The following is a 7,679-nucleotide window of genomic DNA, read 5'->3' on the forward strand; positions in this document are numbered from 1 at the left end:
GAATTTGAAGATGATGTCTTGAGAACAGAACAATCATCACAACCAAATCAATCTCCTCCCAAAGAAAAGGTTCTTTTTTGTTCATTTAAATTATTCTTTTTTTTTTTTTTCTGATCCCAATAAATTAAAAGGAAATCCAATTCATGGGCAGAGTTCTTTTTTCTGACTTCTGGCAGATTTTCTGACAATTAATTGATATGAAAATAGAGAGAGATATAAAGAATCTTTATTACCATTGCTTTGGCTTTATAAAATGACCAAACTGTTCTCATTCTTCAATACATAATCAAAAAATTACCATACGAATTATGGAAGAAAACAATGTGTTTTGCTTTCCTTCTCAATTTGATAACACTCAAACTCAACAACAATTTCATAATCACAATTCTATTTCCCCTCAAAACTCTGTCAGCAATCTATTTTATCTACAATATTACGATATTAATATATATTTGAGAAAGCAAATAATTTTATCTACATTTGCAAGTTATATTACAATATAAATAAAACTAATAAATTTAATGGATTAAACGATGAAGTGACAAGATGAGGACCTAAGTGGAAACTAACCCATCTGATGATTAGCGGGTCATGCAGTCAGTAGGGCCAGAGTCGCATCCAACATCAACCATTAGCATAACCATAAGATTAGACTGGAAGCATAACTTACACCTAATTAAAACTTGATTTTAACGTAATCGTGAACAAACATAATGCATGGGGTCCCTGGTAGAGAAACGTGTTCTAAACATGTAATGCAATATAACAATTAACATAACCATGCAACATAATAAAGGTACACTACCATAGAACGTTTGCCCTTACGTCATCATTCTTTGTTTGTATTCAATTTTAGGGTTTTTTCTCTCCCACTTTCTCGCTCCCGCTCGCCCTTGATAAAAATTTCCAATTTCCAATTTATTATATATTTTTTTAATTTTTTTTCCTTCTAAATTTCCACCCCTTTAAATAAAATTTCATCCTGCTTATTATTTGACATTTAATTTCCTGTATGCGTACAAATCTGGGTCGTTACAATTTTTCTATAGGTTATTTATTTAGTTTCCAAAATCATAAATTTTGAATATTAAAAATATGTCTAAATAGAAGTTTCGAATCTCTAATTTTTTAGTTAATAGTATATATTTTATGTCTTGTCTAAATAATCCTCATTATTGAATTAACTAACATATATATGATCATTAATTTGATAATATTATTTATATTAACATTTAAAAAAAATATATTATATTAAACTTATTGCTTATGTGACAGTAAAAATAATGAAAACAAACTTTCGGAAGACAAGAAGAAACTTTAATTGGATTTAAGGTGCTTTTTATTCCCTCCATTAACCTCATATTAACTATTTCACTCATATTTAGCTTCGTTGTTGAAATTTTAGTAATTTAATTAATTTTTAAGTGGGTAAAATTTAAAAATAAGTCATTTGAGAAAAAAATTAGAGTATTTGACAATCACTCAAAATAGCTTTTTAAATCCTTTCAAAGTATATATTAAACAATTTCTTTTATTAAAAAATATATTTTAAATAAAAATGACTTTTCTGGAAAATATTTTTTTCTTTGGTTAATCAAAGCATCTCTAATTTGTGTAATAGATATTTATATTATTTTTTTTAAAAAAATATATCTTTGGTCCATAAGTTTTAAGTTTAGTATTTATTTGGTTCCAAAGTTTAGAGATGTTACACTTTTCATTCTTGATTTTTTAGTTTGATTTGAATTTAATCCCAAATATTACAATTCTACCATCTAGGTTTGAGTTTTATTTCAATTTAGTTACTATGTTTTAAGATTTACAATTTTAATATCAATTTTTTTACAAATGATTCGCTTTCAATCTTTAGTATTAATTGTATATGAATTAATTTACAATTATACTTTATAATTATTTTAAATAAAATAATAGATATTCACATCAAAAATTAAAAGTGAGTATTTAGTAAAAATTTGAGGTTAAAAATTTAAATTTCGAAACATTATGACCATATTGGGGAAAAAAAGAACTCAACTTGAAAGTGTAACCTAGAAACTAAATGAAAAGTAGAGCCAAATTTAAAAACAAAATAAAATAATTTTTTTTTCTCTTATTTATTTATTTATAGTAATATCTTGTAAGAAGGTGAAAAAAGAGAGAGAAAAGAGGAAAGCTTATTGAGGTGGCTGCAAAATTGAAGATAATTCTTAGAAACTGACTGCGGGCAGCACCATCTAGCCGGTCAGTGATCGTAATGCAAACAGCAGAAATTTGACCGTTATGTTTGAAAATATGTCAAGTCAACAATCTTGTTCTTACTAGTCATTCTCCTTCATCTCACAATTTTATTTTATTTTATTTTATTTTTGGAAGGTATTGTAATTAATTAAAGTGTGGAGTGGGGAATCGAACCTCAGACTTCGAGATCGATAGTACAAGCACTATGTCAACGCTCTTGTTGATTTCACAATTTTATTTTATCTTTTTCTATTTCAAATAAATAAAAGAAATTCCATTTTGATTGGTATGATAATTAAGAACATGTTTGGTCACTGAAGTTGGTCGTTGAAGGTGGTCGCCAGAGTTGAGCAATGAGACATCAGTAGTGACGAGAACTGAGTGTACTATTGGTAGACATGGTATAAAATGTCGGTGACATACGATGTTAGCCTCCCAAACAATGAATTGAGTTCATATCTCAACTCATCTCATCTCACCTCTCCACCCCAAACACTCTCTTTTATTATCAACTAATATTTAATGGATAACTATTAAATGATTATTTAAATTAGAATCCAATTTCTATAGGTTAGATGTTCAATCTTGCCACTACGCATTATCAAAAAAAAAAAAAAAAAAAAAAAAAAAAACTACCAATGGAGCTATTGTTTTATGTTGAATCGAATGTCACAACATATTGCCATTAACATATTTTCAATGGAATGTTAATATGGATATTTTTTTCTTAGTGAATAGAGGTTAAAATTTGACATTTAAAAGTACATAAATCAAAATTAAATGACATCCGAAATATAATAATCAAAGTAATATTTTAACTAATAAACTTGACAAAGCCATAAAAAAAATTTCATGTACATCTAATCAAAACAAAGTTAAAATTTAGGTCAGTTGTAATTATATAAATTCTCTCTTGATCTTCGGAACTTCGAATGACACAAACTTTGAAAAGTCTCATTTTAATAGAGATGTAACTTAGTCAAATTTACTTGTCATTATTTTGCCTAAAATTCATAGCTCAATTTAATATACAGTGAGAATTCGTTGACATACTAATGATGTAAAATTCGACAACCAAACATTCCTTTTATGCATTGCATATGGTCAAAACATAACAGTAGACTTTTTTCCCTTCTTTTTTCCCTTCCTATTAAAACTTTATTATGTACTACTTTTGAATTAATTATTCAATTTCTTCAATGGCTTAAAACCTTTTCAAATTTTAGATTTTTCTCGATTTATTAGCAATTGTTTCATTTTATATCGAGAGAGCGTAATTTTTATGTCGGTCCTTCTTTTATTAATTCTTATCTAACATTTATGTTAGATGATATAAGATTAAATTTACCTTCACTTACAAATTTAAGCTTTTGAGTCAATCGGTGATTTAAGATGATATTAGAATAGATTTTATCATATTAAATAAGATTTATTTAATTTATGATTAAATTCTAATTTGTTAAACACCATTTGTCGAAAGTGCATTTATCGAAAATTTGGAAGTGTTGTGCTATAAATAAATGAATCGTAATTCAGTTGACATAAGCTTTTACTAATCAATTTTGAAGTTAGAGGTTCGATTTCCTTATTCCACATATGGTAGAAAAAAATGAGAACAGAATAAATCAAATATTTTTAATACGTTCATCTATCAAATTTTTCTTCCCATAATAATTTTATAGAATAAATATTTGATTGTTCATGAATGTTATTTTTTCTGGAGTATTTACCAAAATACGAAGTGCACATAATTAAGTGGTAATTGACATGTATGAACCTTTTGTAACAACCCAAATTTGTACGCATACACTACAAGAAATTAAATGTCAAATGTTAAACAGGACGGAATTTTATTTAAATGGGTGGTAAATGTAATACCCTAACCCTAATTTAGAAAGCAGGAAAACAAATAAAATATATAATTAAGAATGAAAAATATATAAACTTAATAGGAAAATCGGGTGGAAATTTAGAATTGGAAAAAAATAAGAAATTTATTAATTATCCAAAAATAATGAATAAGGGGCAGAATCAGGGAGGATTAATTAGAAATTGGACGCTATCTAATTCAGGAGACAAAGGGCCGTAGATAACTTTTTGTTTGGGCACTGCTCATTGGAAAAATTGGAGGTGAATTAATTGCCCATATACTCTTAAAATTTGAAAGAGTTAAAAAGGGGAAGTGGAATCCACAAGCAGTGATGAAGGCAACCAACGCGTGAAAACTAGCGAGATTTGAGAGAAAATTGAAGAGAGCGAAAGTGGAGAGAGCGAGATTGGAGAGAAAATTGGAGAAAGCGAGAGTGGAGAGAAAATTGGAGAGAGCGAGATTCTCAGCGAGACAGTGGGAGAGAGCAGGAGCCACGAGAGCCAAACCAGCGAGAGCGAGAGCTAGAGAGTCACAAGATCCAAACCAACGAGAAAGCTGGAGAGAGCGAGATTATGAGAATAGAAAGAGCGAGATTTGGACAGAAGCGGGGATTATGGGTTGAATTTGGCCACGATCTTATAGATTATACATGGAAAACCCAAAATGGAATACAAACAAAGGTGGATGACGTAAGGGCAAACGTTAGCCAAAATTAGGTGTCTTATTAAGAGAAATTCTTAAACCTAAGTAATTTTAAAGAAGCCATGTGTAGGATGAGTTGTCACACAGAGAAGAGCTAGAAACAACTATAATAGGAGGCTTTAGGCTGAAAGTTAAACGAATTCTCAAACAAAACTTAGTAGTAAAAATCGTGTGAAAATGGTGAAGTAATTCTGTTAGTTAGAAGGAGGAAAAGCAAGGGAAGTGCTGCCTAAAATTTCCTTTTAAGAGGGAAAGCTCTACTGATTAAACCATAGGGAATAATAAGGAATAACTAGGATCGCAGTCAAAGTAAGTAGTTATCTCACCATCTTTTTAAGTGTTTCATGGTAGTGTACCTTTAATATGTTGCATAATTATGTTATTGTTATGTTGCATTACATGTTTAAAATACGTTTATCGACAAGGGACCCTATGCATTATGTTTGTTCATAAGATTAAATTTTAATTAGATAAAAGTTATGCTTTTAGGGCTAGCAGGGTATGTATGGTTGCACCCCTCTAGTCCAATCTTACTGTAACATCCTACACCTTTTTATTTATTTATTAATAATGTAAAACTTTTCCCTTTTCAGTAATTGTCCTTAGTTGAAGGACATGTTTGGAATTCTGAATTTAAAGTATAAATGCGAGGATTTAAATGTTGTCGTGGAATTTATTAAAAAATTATTCAATTTGAAAAGTTATGGCAGGAATTAATTATTTTTAGAAAAAGGAAAAGAATTAAATAGTATAAAGTGGGTTAAGGAAAGGATCTAATTAGAGTTATACTATTTTCCTTTTATTATTATTATTACTATTATTATTAGTATATTTTTTTAAAATAAAAAGGACCCCCCCCCCCCACCACCACCACCTTCTCCCTCACTCATGCGAGCCCGTCCTCCGTTTTCTTCTTCCTTGCCGCACACCCAGCCGCTACACCCTCAGTCGTCGTGCACCTCCAACCGACCACCATTCATCGACCTCGAAGCGTCGCACGTCCGCTTTCAACCGGTTGCACCACTGGATCTAGCCCCCGCGTGCCATCAGTCACCCAGCCATCGACTCCCCCCAACTGCGTTGCTCGCCATTCGTGGGTTTCGACTGACCAGATCCCACCAGTCAGACCACGCCGCTCGCCGTCGCGTCGTCCCTTTCAGCCATTCGTTCCGTCCGCGAGCAACCAAAAGCTCTCCAGCCGCTGCCGTGAGCCTCCGTCCAGCTGGGCCGCTCGTCCAAATTCCCTCCAGCCACGCGTTCGCCGCCCCAGCCTCACCACTGTCGATCGCCATCGTCCCTGCACCTCGGGTCCGCTTTGGTCTTTGTCGGAATCTTGGATTAAGGGTAAGTGTAAATTGTTTTGATTGGATTCCTTGAGGATTTTGAGTAGTCACTAGAATTTGGCCTTGAATTATTGGTACACGTCATGTTTTGAATATAGGGAAAAATTTTAGGTTGCTGAAGTTGTCGTCCAGCCGAGTAAAGGGGTAGTCGACGAATCTTGGTGAAGAGTAAGGCTCTAAACTTATGTGGGTTGTTAAGCATGTTGTATGTTTATGAATTTCTCGATTTAAGTTTGATTGAACCATAGACTGCGGCCTAAAATAATTTGCCATGATGTTGAGGTTTGGATCTTGAGGTGTCCTGGTGTCTTTGTTTTGGGTGATTTAAGTTTGATCCTGTGGGCTTTCGGTTTCGTTGGACAAGGAAGAGGTTGAGCTTGCTAGTTTCTAGAGTTTGCGAGTAAAGGTAAGTAATCTTACTACTGGAACTGCCCACGGGCCAGGCTTTAATTGTGTATGCTAGCATAATAAGCGTATGTTATGGTAAATTTTAGCATATTGATTGACAGTATGACCTGAATCAAAGTATGTTCTGGCACGGATTCTGATTTGTTTACATACACACCTAAGTGCTTGATCGTTAGTATGTGATAGTATGTGTTTTCATATGTCGATGTCTGATCTGCTGGTGTTGAGGCATACTTGCATGTTGTGGATTTATGATATAAGTTATACATGGATGATGTATAATATGTTATTAAGAATTATGTGTATGTGATGAAGCCATGGTATCAAGGATTTTTATGTATGTTTTAGAACTGTACAATGTTGAATCATAGCACGTTAAGACTGTGTGAATATCTTCATTGATTAGTTAGATGCTCACCAGTTTGTGTTTCTTTCGGGATTCACGAGTTTGTGTTTCCTTCGGGATTCACCAGTTTGTGTCTCCTTCGGGATTCACCAGTTTGTGTTTCCTTCGAGATTCACCAGTTTTGTGTTTCCTTCGGGATTCACCAGTTTTGTGTTTCCTTCGGGATTCATCAGTTTGTGTTTCCTTCGGGATTCACCAGTTTTGTGTTTCCTTCGGGATTCACCAGTTTTGTGAGCATACTTAACTACAATAGGATAGAACTCAGTCTCTCATCTGTTACATGTACTTATGTGCCATGTGCGGGTATCTAGAGAACATAGATGCCTAGCCTGACCCCAGTGGTGGGGCTACTTACTGAGTATTTCATACTCATTCTTTCTTATGTTGATGTTTCAGGTAAGGGTAGAGATGCACCAGCGATGGCGCAGCGGAATTCATGATCGAGCCACTGGGACTAGTTTGGGATTTATTGTTTTTAATAATGGCATTTAATAAATGTCTCTTGAACTTCTCTTGTTTTTAATTAGCATTTATTTCAAATAACTGAGCGTCGTTTTAAATTCTTTGCATGCATTTATTTTAGTAACGGCCTTACCTAGATCCTAGGGTTCGGGTCGTTACACTTACGTTTATGTTAATGGTTGATGTTGGATGCGACTCTGGCCCTACTGACTACATGACCCGCTAATCATCAGATGAATTAGTTTCCGCC

Source organism: Benincasa hispida, unplaced genomic scaffold (genome assembly GCF_027475165.1).
Source record: "Benincasa hispida cultivar pf3 unplaced genomic scaffold, pf3_genome.v1.1 HicScf1373, whole genome shotgun sequence".
NCBI classification, from domain to species: Eukaryota; Viridiplantae; Streptophyta; class Magnoliopsida; order Cucurbitales; family Cucurbitaceae; genus Benincasa; species Benincasa hispida.